This window comes from Mandrillus leucophaeus, unplaced genomic scaffold (assembly GCF_000951045.1).
Source record: "Mandrillus leucophaeus isolate KB7577 unplaced genomic scaffold, Mleu.le_1.0 Scaffold255, whole genome shotgun sequence".
NCBI lineage: Eukaryota > Metazoa > Chordata > Mammalia > Primates > Cercopithecidae > Mandrillus > Mandrillus leucophaeus.
This window is the reverse complement of record NW_012102643.1, coordinates 458,768-470,379: the sequence shown is the minus strand read 5'-3', so window position 1 is coordinate 470,379 and position 11,612 is coordinate 458,768. Positions and strand designations below refer to the sequence as shown.

The 11,612-nt window shown below is 42.7% G+C and overlaps 1 protein-coding gene across 1 annotated transcript in view; it reads left to right on the top strand.

Annotated features, from left to right (window-relative positions):
* Positions 1 to 1,713: 1,713 nt before the first annotated feature.
* NCOA3 (nuclear receptor coactivator 3) overlaps positions 1,714 to 11,612 on the top strand; it is a 188,184-nt gene continuing 178,285 nt past the window's right edge. The window contains exon 1 of the mRNA XM_011983737.1: positions 1,714 to 1,872. The gene's annotated coding sequence lies outside the window, so the exon portion shown is untranslated. The remainder of the gene's footprint in view (positions 1,873 to 11,612) is intronic.

Genomic DNA, 11,612 nt, shown 5'->3' with positions numbered 1-11,612 from the left:
AACCTCTGCCTCCCGTGTTCAAGCGATTCTCTTGCCTCAGCCTCCCGAGTAGCTGGGATTACAGGCATGCGCTACCATGCTCAGCTAATTTTGTATTTTTGGTAGTGATTGGATTTCTCCATGTTGGTCAGGCTGGTCTCGAACTTCCGACCTCAGGTGATCTGCCTGCCTTGGCCTCCCCAAGTGCTGGGATTACAGGCATGAGTCACTGCTCCTGGCGGAAATGAGATATTTTAAATAACATAAGTAAACAGAAATATATCGTGATTTTAATGGTAATTCATGCTCTGAAAAGAAATGAAGAAAGGAATAGGAGTAGAGAAAGCTGGGATCAGAGTGGGCGGGAAGTTAAAATAGAGCAATTAGGGAAAGCCTCACTGAAGAAGTGACATTTGGACAATGACCGTGGGGAGATTAGGGAATGGGTTATTTGAATTTTCTGGGAAAATAATGTTCTAGGCAGAGGAAATAGCAAGTCCACGATCTTTAAGGCCAGAGTGTTCTAAGCACATTGGAGAGGCCCAAGAAGTCCACTGTAGCTAAATTACAGAAGTGAGTGGAAGAGAAGAAGGTGATGAGTTTAGAGAGAGAAGGGGAGGGCAAGAGACAGGCTGTACGGGGCTTTGCAGGTTACTGCAAGAATTTTGCAGGAGGGACATAAACTGACTTGATTCTTATCAGGATCCCTCTGGCTGCTGTGTTGAGTATAGTCTCTAAGAGGAAAGAGTGGAAGCAGGGAGAACACTGAGGAGGCTGCTGCAGCGGTCCAGGTGGGAAATGATGGTGCTGACCGTGGAGGGGGTAAGTGGTCAGATTATTTTATTTTATTCACACTCAACACATCTAAGACTGATTCAATATTATCTAACACACGGTCTACATTGAAATTGCCCCCCAGATTCTTTTTACATAAAAAAATCATCCTGAATCCAATCAAGTCTCACCTATTGCGTTTGGTTTTCACCTCTTTCATGCTGTCATATTTTTAAGACTCCAGGCTTGATGTTTTATAGAATGTCCCATATTCTGAATTCGTTTATTTTTTCATGGTTAGATTCAGGTTAGCTTTGTGTGTGTGTGTATGTGGCAAGAATACGACAGAGGTAGCAATATGCTTTCCTCACTGCATCATATTAGGAGACACATAACAACAGTCCTGACCCATTTATTGGTGGTGCTAAGTTCCATCACTTGGGTAAGGGGGTGCCTGCCAGATCTCTCCATTTTAAAGCATAAATATGCTGTTCTTTATTGTAAGTCATAAATACGCTGTGGGATGATACTTCGGGACTAAATATACCGTGAATATACTGCTGCCCAACAACATTTCATCCAGCGACTTCAGCAGCTAAGGAACAGCCTCGTGGCTTCCGACCTTGTGCCTCAGTTCGCTCATCTGAAAAATGAGGATGATCATGGTCCCTAAGGGATGCTTGTTTTGAGGATCCGTGCTTGGCATACCAGAAACGCTCCACAAATGTTAGGTATTACTGGACGAAGGCAAATATGAAAAAAATTAAGGGCAGGGCTAGGGCTGCATTCCGGTTCTCCGGATCCCAAGGCAGCTCCCAGTTGCTGCTGGACGAAAGCTGCCCCACGATCCCACGTGGCCACGCCCTCCGCCGCGGAAGCCAGTGTGGGGACGCTGGAAACCAGGGCCGGCCGCGCAAGGCCCCCTGGGACCGGTAGTGCTGGGCGTGGCCTCGGGACTACATATCCCACTGGCCCCCGCGCGGCGACTTCAGCTGCCGCCTCAGCCCCTCCACAGCGACGGCAGCGGCGGCGGCTGAGTCGGTGGCGGCGGCGGCGGCTGCGGGCTGAGCGGCGAGTTTCCGGTTTAAAGCTGAGCTGCGAGGAAAATGGCGGCGGGAGGTGAGTGGAGATAAAGGAGGAGGCGGCGGCAGGCGAGGGCGTGGAGTGCGAGGCGGAGGGAAGAGGGGCGAGTTCCCCAGGCTGCCAGAGCCGGCGGCTTCAGATCTGCCGAGACACTGAGGGGCGCGCCGGCCGGGGGACGCACTGAGGTTGTTTCAGGGTGTCGGGGCCGCGCCGCTTCCCCTCAGCCCGGGGGGCGGCCCGCGGCGGTCGATGGGAGACGAGGCTGGGTGGCAGCCGGCTTGGGGATCCGAGGGGGTCCCCGCGCGGAGGGGTCACCCGAGGAGTTTGCGGGGGGACTGCAGGGGCCCACTTTCCCCTTCTGTCCGTAAAGTTTTTTCTTGCTCTTGCCTCCCCCAGCCCTTTTGAAAGCTCCCCGCGTCCTCCTCCTACTGCCCCGGCTCCTTAGCAGCTATTGGGAAGCACGGGAGGGAGAAGCCGCGGGGACCCCCCCCAACCCCAGCCTCCCAGCCGGGTGAGATTTGGTTGCTGTGTTTCCTCCTGCACTTGGGCATTTAAAAAATATTTTAACACGAATTGTTCGCGGAATTTTCATGTTGGGCTCGGGTAGGTTCTTAGTTTTCTCGGTAAAAAGGCGTTTTACTACCTCTGGTGTGAAGGCTGGGAAATGGCAAGTGGGAAGTTGGTTGATTAAATTTGGGGTTTGTCTGTCTTTATTACTACTTTTTTTTTGCTCCCCGTCTCTTATTTTATGAACATCGACTCAGTTCGTCATGGTTTAAATAAACTGCTTGTCTTGTACCTGCCTTAACAAAACTAGCCATGGGTCGTTGGGAGACTTAGTGGCTTCCTAGGCAGTTTGAGGGCATCTAGGGTGGGAAAGTTAACCGAGAGAGCAGCCGTGAGAGAGCGAGCATCTACCTCACTAGCAGGAGTTTGGGATTCCCAAATGGAATGACAGGGAAGCTATGAGATTCTCTCGAAGTCGAAACTTTTTTTTTCCGCCTCCCGAATGCGAAGACTTCCTTTTTGCAGTATTTGAGCAGGGCTTCAAAACCAACCTGTTTTTGTTATTAAGCCTGTACGGTAAAGAAACAGGAAGGAGAGTACCAGCTGTCTTGCTGCAGTGGTTATAAATGGAGTTGAATGAGATGTGTGAGTGCTAGTAGTATTGAGTAAGGTTGCTGCATCTCTTTGATTTAAATGCCTGGCCTCGGATCTGCCTGATCCCTGGCTGCAAAAAAGCTTCAGTATTTGTTGCAGCAGGTTGTTGAGAAGGTGATTGGAGGAATAAAAAGCTTAGGTCTTCAGCGAATGCTGCACAAACGAAAATGTTAATGGAAACCTGTAAGTTTGTGAATTGTTTGTTCTTGAAAATATTTTAAATGTATGCTCATTAAGAATACGGTTCTACCGCATGATATCCAATTGGAAAGGTACAAACACATTGAAAAGTGAAATCTCTCTTTCACGCCAAACCTCCCCTTCTCAGAGGCGAAGACTGTTACTGGCTTTTAGAATATCCTTGGTCTTTGGAATAATTATTTTAAGATTTTCATTTGAAACCACTTCTGTTGGATACCAAAAGCAGGGAAATAAAATGAACAGGAGAAACAGAAAATGTGGGAATACTGTTTTTGCTCTCTTAAAAAAAATGTTGACAGCTATTGGAAAAAGCTCTTCTGAACTTACTCTTTATGTCACCTTATCTATTAATACCGTTAAAGAAATAACAATCTGTGGGGCTTTAGGATAAAGAACTCTGCCAGGGTTCATTGTTTGTATGTAAAATGAAGCCTCTGCTTGTAACATGTAAAATGATATTGAACACTATAGCTCCTGTCACTAGAGGTTGCTTCAGGTTCTGCATTTAAATGAGCAGTAATCTAAATTGCCTGTGATCCTAAATTATAGGGGCATTTTATATATAGATAGAAATGACTTAATTGTCCAATCAGCATTTAAAATAAAAGAGGCATATACCAGCTTTTCCCACATAGAAGATGGGGATTGTGGACTAAGCAGGAGGCTGTAATATTTCTAGAGCAATTATAGGAGATGTTTCTACCGTATTTAACTACAAAGGCTTTGAAAATGTACAGCGACTTGAGCATCAATAGCAGTATTTATATTTTTATATTTCAGAATCGTTGTTTTAACAGTTTGCCACCACTAACAATTTGTTAAGGAAATTCAGTGATATTAGAGCTAGGTTATTAAAGATTATATTAAATAATTTCACTATATTTTGAAAATGATTATGCTGTGCATTTCCTTCTTTGTATACAAATTATTTCTAAAAAGTGCCACCCACCTCCTAAGCAAATAAATTCAAATTCAGTAAGGAGTGAAGTACTGTTGCACCTGGGACCCCTTTTCTAGGCGATATGCAAATAAAAAGTAGTTTAAAAATGGTTGCTTACTAATGTCTTCTTGACGGTCTTTTGAAATAAGGTTTCTTGCAGGGATATAAGAAATAAGGTTTCTTGCAGTTTCTTAAAGATAAAAGCTAAGTGTGGCTTTTCTTTCTTTCTTTTTTTTTTTTTTTAATGAATTAAGTTCTTCCTGCTGGGTGCAGTGGCTCAGGCCTGTAATTCCAGCAGTTTGGGAGGCCGAGGCAGGTGGATCACGAGGTCAGGAGTTTGAGACCAGCCTGGCCAATATGGTGAAACCCCGTTACTGCTAAAAATACAAAAATTAGCCGGGCGTGGTGGCGAGCACCTGTAGTCCCAGCTACTCAGGAGGCTGAGGCAGAAGAATGCTTGAACTGGGAAGGCAGATGTTGCAGTGAGCCGAGATTGAGCCACTGCACTCCAGCCTGGGCGACAGAATGAGACTCTGTCGCAAGAAAAAAAAAAAATTCAGTCTTGTGCATTAACAGTATGATTCTGGAATAATTCCTTTTAACTTGGAGTACTGTAATTGAAAAGTCTTTTAAAAAATAATTTAAAAATAAATTTTTAGTTTGGACAATAGGGTAAGATTTTAAAAACTCTGCTATTGTCCTATCCCAAATTGATGGTTAAAATAAATGGCTTTGGGGTTTGTTTTTGCAGGCAGGGATAGTTTTTTTTTCTTTTTTGAGATGGAGTTTTGCTCTGTTGCCCAGCCTGGAATGCAGTGGCATGATCTTGGCTCACTGCAACCTCTGGGTTCAAGCAGTTCTCCTGCCTCAGCCTTCTGAGTAGCTGGGATTACAGGCGTGCGCCATCACGCCCCGCTATTTTTGTATTTTTAGTAGAGACAAGGTTTACCATGTTGGCCAGGCTTGTCTCAAACTCCCACCCTCAGGTAATCCACCTGCCTTGGTCTCCCAAATTGCTGGGATTACAGGTGTAAGCCATCACGCCAGCCTGCATTTTTAAAAACTATTTAATTTCACACTTTGGCCAGAGGAGGTAGAGTACTTTTGAAAAGTTTTAATTTGTTGCAAGTTTAGAATGCATATAGCGACCAGTGACTTTTGGTCTACAACAGCAAATTTGTCACAATTTAATACAATTGTTACCCTGTAAAGCTATCTAGGACAAAAAAAAAAAAAAAAAAACAAGACTTGTTGATCATGATTGAAGAGATTACCTGTACCAGTTTGGTTTGAATCCTTGGTATAAATTTTTTTTTTTTTAGCATTATTGAGCAGTTAAAGCTCTGAGAGCAGAAAATTAGTATTGGAAATATATGCTAACTTTTTCTTCTTTTTTCTCATACTTCAAAAGATTGAAAAACAAGGGGACTATATGTTGGTTTGGATTCTCAGGAATAGCTTTGAGATTGAGTGCTGCAGTAAAGTGTAGGCATTTTCTCCTTTTTTTCTTTTTTTTTTTTTTTTTGAGACGGAGTCTCACTTTTGCCCAAGCTGGAGTGCAGTGGTGATCTTGACTTACTGCAACCTCTGCCTCCCAGGTTCAAGCGATTTTCGTGCCTCAGCCCCCACCCGAGTAGCTGGGATTATCGGCGCTCGCCACCATGCCCCGCTAATTTTTGTATTTTTAGTAGAGACGGGGTTTCACCATGTTGGCCAGGCTGGTCTTGAACTCCTGACCTCAGGTGATCCACCTGCTTTGGCCTCCCAAAGTGCCGCGATTACAGGCTTGGGCCACTGCTCCCGGCCCATTTTCTCCCATTTTATGAGTGCTTCTTGGGGTTGGGGAGGGGTTACAAAATAAACATGTCTGAGTTAAGGTGGAGGAGGGGCTTTGTGGTAATGAGGCATATGCCATGAGTTTGGTCATGTTTTTGCTAGGTAAATTCATTTTGTCCGTCGTTTTTCTGAGAGGGTTTCTGGGAGAAGATTATTTTGGGTTAAAGATGCAATTTATCCAGAGCCTAACTTTATTTTCAGCCCCTTAACAAATTATGGAATTGAATTTAATTGCCCTTCCCTTTCCTACCTTCTGGTGGAGAGTTTTTAAATGAACAGGAAAATGGCCAGAAGATACACAGCAGGAGTAGAATGGGAGACCTGCAGTGTGTAGAAGGCTGATTTATCCACAAACTGGATAATCTTCTTAGGCTGCATACTGCCAGTACCTATGTTAGCATTAACTCAGTTTGGTAGGTACTGCCAGCCTAGGTCAATTTACAGTGGGGGGCACAGTAATAGGGTTTATTTAACTAACTGTGTAGTAAACTTTGTGGCCTAAAGGCAACGGAAAGGAGTCTGACCTGACTGGCAAACAGGTTTTACCCATTTAAAATAATATTCTAAGAGCAATTGTCTGGCTTTTTAAATATTTTTTTTAGGAACATCTGTGTCTTTTAAAAATTTTCTGTTAATTTTTTTTATTGATATGTTCTAGGAAAGGGTGTGACATTTTTCATCTGTTACTCCTATGAAAAGGTATTCTGTTGAAATGTTTAATTTCCTTGGTTAGAGGCTATGAGTGAGGGTTATGCAGCTTTACTTTTTGGAAACCAGGGTGACTAGATTACTGAATTTAACTATTGATAGCCACATAATGATGAAAAGGGAATATTGGCCTGGGTATCACACAGTAATGGATAATCTGCTCCCTGGGGCTTTGCTTTTGGTGGCTATGGCAGCTGAGTTGGAGTGGTAGATGGATAGATGGGAAAGGACTGCAGAAGTCAGCATAATCCTCAATTAGGATAAGCCTTATGGTTAATTGAATGTTGAGTGTATACAGGTTAAATCCCATTATAACGAACTCCAGGGGGACTGGCCAAATTATTTTGTTGTACTGGGATTAGACTTTATTAAATATTGTTTAAAACAGTCTTTTTGTTAGAGGTGTTAGAGATTTTCGAAAAATTTCAGTTTATTGTAACAAGTTGGCAAATTGTTCATGAACCTTCCATTTTTAATGCTTTTACCTTTAAAAAGGAAAGAACGCATGTTGAGCTTGGGCAATGGCAGAGCATGTATATCACCCCCTCCACACCATGTTTTTGAGTAGCTCTTGGTTTATGTCAACAACCTAATAAGTTTGTTAGTGAGCACTACCACCATCGAAGTGTGGTCAGAAGAATGGGAAATTCCCCAGGTTTGCAGGTGACTGGTGCTATTAATTTTTTCTGTCCCCAACAACATTTTTTTTTTTTTTTAAACCCTGATCCTCAGAGCACCCAACAACTTTTTTTTTGTTTTGTTTTTTTGAGGTGGAGTTTCACTCTCGTTGCCCAGGCTGGAGTGCAATGGCATGATCTCGGCTCACCGTAACCTTTGCCTCCCAGACTCAAGCGATTCTCCTGCCTCAGCCTCTGGAGTAGCTGGGGTTACAGGCATGTGCCACCACACCAGCTAATTTTGTATTTTTAGTAGAGACGGGGTTTCTCCATGTTGGTCAGGCTGGTCTTGAACTCCCGACCTCAGGTGATCCACCTGCCTCGGCCTCCCAAAGTGCTGGAATTACAGGTGGGAGCCACTGTGCCTGGCCAACAACTTTAAAAAAATAAAGTGGCTCACGCCTGTAATCCCAGCACTTTGGGAGGCCGAGGCGGGTGGATCACCTGAGGTCGGAAGACCAGCCTGACCAACATGGAGAAACCCCGTCTCTACTAAAAATACAAAAATTAGCCAGGCATGGTGGCGCATGCCTGTAATCCCAGCTACTCGAGAGGCTGAGGCAGGAGAATCACTCGGGAGGTGGAGGTTGTGGTGAGCTGAGATCGCGCCATTGCACTCCAGCCTGGGCAAAAAGAGCGAAATTCTGCCTCAGAAAAAAAAAAAAAAAGAATGTACATTATTTTCGTTTGAAATTTAAGTCAGTAATAATTGACTTAGCTCTTTTCTCCTCAGCTATCAATGTAGTTTGAGATTTTTAGGTCTATAAATTGTATTTTTTTTAAAAAAGGATAGTAATGGTGTAGTTTTTAACTTTGTGATACTATGCATATAAATATGAAACTTTTCAGAAACAAGCTTAATTTATATACATATAAGAAAAAGACTATTCTTATGCTTGGCCAGAAATATTCTTCTTTCTGTCTTGTACTTTTACTAGATTGGTGTTTGCCAAGCTTCAGGTATTTACATCCCACCTTCATATCTAAGGCTAGCATTTTTAGTTTGTTTAGAGAATTTCGATTGGGTGCAGCAAGACATTTTTGAAGTCATTCTTTTAAATAGATGTTCCATGAAAGAGGGAAAATCTGAAAGAAGGAATTTCAAAGCAACCCAAGCAGTGTTTTGAAAATTCTCAAGACTTAAGAATAATGACTGACTAGTAGGCAGGAAGCCTGCAGTTGTATTGTGGTATTGTTCCTCCATCTCATGCATTTGTGAACTTTAGTACAAAAGAGGAGAAAGCATGGGGAGGGGAAGAAAGGGTTTTAACAAAAAAGGGGGCACTTTTGGAGTAAATATTCTTTGCCCTTCTGTTTTAAATGAAATCTAAAGCCATATTATTTTTACTTTGAAAGAAAATGTGTATCATAATCTAAATGTCCTAACTGACATCTTTGTAAATGAAAGTTAATTGCTGTTGGTGGAAAGAGCAGCATGATCATATGTTCAGTTTCAAAACAGAACTTTGAATTAAAAAGAAATCTACATGTGAAACTCTTTTTTTTCCTTTTTGGTACCTGATCAATATATTTTGTTAGCTTGTTACTTTGAAAAAACTTACCTAGGGCAGCGTTGAGAATAATTTGTAAGCATGTACTATAAGCTTTGGGCAAATCAATCTCTTTAGGCCAGTTTTTAAAATTTTAAAACAAAGGGTGTTCTATATGATCTTCCAAGATTCCTTATTTTATACAATTGTATAAACTTAAGGCATTATATAGATATGTACAATGGTCTTTTATTTAAATTTTATTGATTGAACGTAAATGAATTAAGCTCTTTATACCAGATAATGGTGTGAAGTTAGATGCAGCTTTCAGTGCTGACTCATAAAGAATTTAGAGGCTGGGTCCCATGGCTCACACCTGTAATCCCAGCACTTTGAGAGGAGGATCACTTGAGCCCAGGAACTTGAGACCAGCCTGGGCAACAAAGTAAGACCCTGTCTCTACAAAAAATAGGAAAAAAATTAGCCGAGCATGGTGATGTGCGCCTGTGGCCCCAGCCGCACGTGAAACTGAACTGGGAGGATGACTTGAGCCCAGGAGGTCGAGGGTGAAATGAGCTGTGATTGTGCCATTGCATGCCAGCCTGAGTGACAGAATGAGACCCTGTCTCAAAAGGGACTTTAATCTCCTGACTTCATCATAGTATATGCTATAAGTGGGTAAAAGTGTGTGTGTGTGTGTGTGTGAGAGAGAGAGAGAGAGAGAGATTTTCAGCCCCCTCCTTCTGGTGTAAGAAAAGCAAATGTAATTTTCTTTACTCTCAGTGAAATTGCTGTCATTGAAATGGATTATTGAATTTAAGTCATCTTGCAGAGTAGCTATATCAGCTTGAGTTTGTTTCCAGATTGAAATTTGGCAATTTTTGGGCTGAGTGCAGTGGCTCATGCCTGTAATCCCAGCAATTTGGGAGGCTGAGACCAGAGACTTGCTTGAGCCCAGGAGTTCAAGACCAGCCTGGGCAACATAGCAAGACCCCCATCTCTATTTAAAAAATCTGGCAATTTTATTTGAAAATGTTGTAAGATTTACTCAGTACTATTTGTCAAATTGTCCCTTTAGTCTACTACACACTCTGTGTTCCATCCCAGCTCATCTGTTTCCTTTTGCTTGCTTGGTGGTAATTGTGTTTTATGACAATGCGTTAATTTCAACTGAGGTAGTTGCCTTCACCGCAGTTGGAATAGTATTTGACTGCATCTAGGAAAATCTACCAGTGAGGAAACTCCACCAGTGAGAAAAATAACTCCATACATCTTACATCACTGGAGGGTCAGTGATATCTTTGTCATATAAGAAGACAGGACGGTTACCATATTAAGTTTAAAACTACTTTCATCAGGAGTCAGTAAAATGGAATCCGGAAAGCGACTTTAAAAGTACACAATAATGACCAGGTGCCGTAGTTCACGCCTGTAATCCCAGCACTTTGGGAGGCCGAGGTGAGTGGATCATGAAGTCAGGAGTTGGAGACCACCCTGGCCAAGATGGTGAAACCCCGTCTCTACTAAAAATATAAAAAAAAATTAGCTGGGCATGGTGGTGGGCACCTGTAACCCCAGCTACTTGGGAGGCTGAGGCAAGAGAATCGCTTGAACCCTGGAGATAGAGGTTGTAGTGAGCCAAGATTGCGCCACTGCACTCTAGCCTGGGTGACAGAGCAAGACTCCAAAAAAAAAAAAAAAGTACACTATCATATCTAGAATGGTAGAAGCCTTGAGTGTATGGGTTCTAAGATTTGGCAAAACTATAAGCATGAACTTGCGCAGTAACCTTCAATTTCCCTTTTCTTTTTCCCAAATCACAATATAGTAATCTACATGTGACTTTTAAAAATTGATTTTTGGAGAGGGTCTTGCTGTCACCTAGGATGGCGTGTAGTGTCACCATCACAGTTCACCGCAACCTTGACCTCCTGGGCTCAAGCGGTCCTCCCAGCGCAGCCTTCCAGTAGCTGTGGCTATAGGCACATGCCACCATTCCCGGCTGATGTTTTTAAGTTTTGTGTAGACGAATGTTTTTGTTTCATGTAGAGGGTGTGTCTCTGGCTGGTCTTGAACTCTTGGGATCAAGCAATCCTTCTGCCTTGGCCTCCCACAGTGCTGGGATTACAGACGTGAGCCATCGTGCCCAGCATAGTGAGTTTTCTTAAACTGAGTTTTCATACCACTATTCTAAGTCTTGAGGCCTTAAACTTCAATCATCTTTAATTTGCTGCTACTTGGTGGTTGTTACCTACTCATCAATGCACAGACATACTTAATCAGTGATTATTATGCTTTTACTATTTAAGGAACTGTGAGAGTTAACAAAGTTTGTGACTTCCAAGTGTGCACAATCAATCAGGTACTCACATCCCTTCAGTACAAGGCAATCAGTGATAAGTCGGTTTCGCCTATAGAGATTGTAGAGAAGTTCAGAGGAGGCAAGGGACTACTACTTATCCAGGCCATCAGGGTACAGCACGTTGAAGAATAAGATTTAAACATTTTTTAAAAATTTTTTTTGAGATGGGGTCTCACTATGTTGCCCAGGCCAGAGTGCAGTGGCATGATCATGGTTCACTGCAGCCTTGACCACCAGGGCTCAAGCAATTTTCCTGCCTCTGCCTCCCAAGTAGCTGGGACTACACGTGTACACCGCCATGCCTAATTTTTTTTTTTTTTTTTTTTTTGAGACGGAGTCTCTCTTTGTCACCCAGGCTAGAGTGCAGTGGTACTAGATATGTATATCTTGAGATATATACA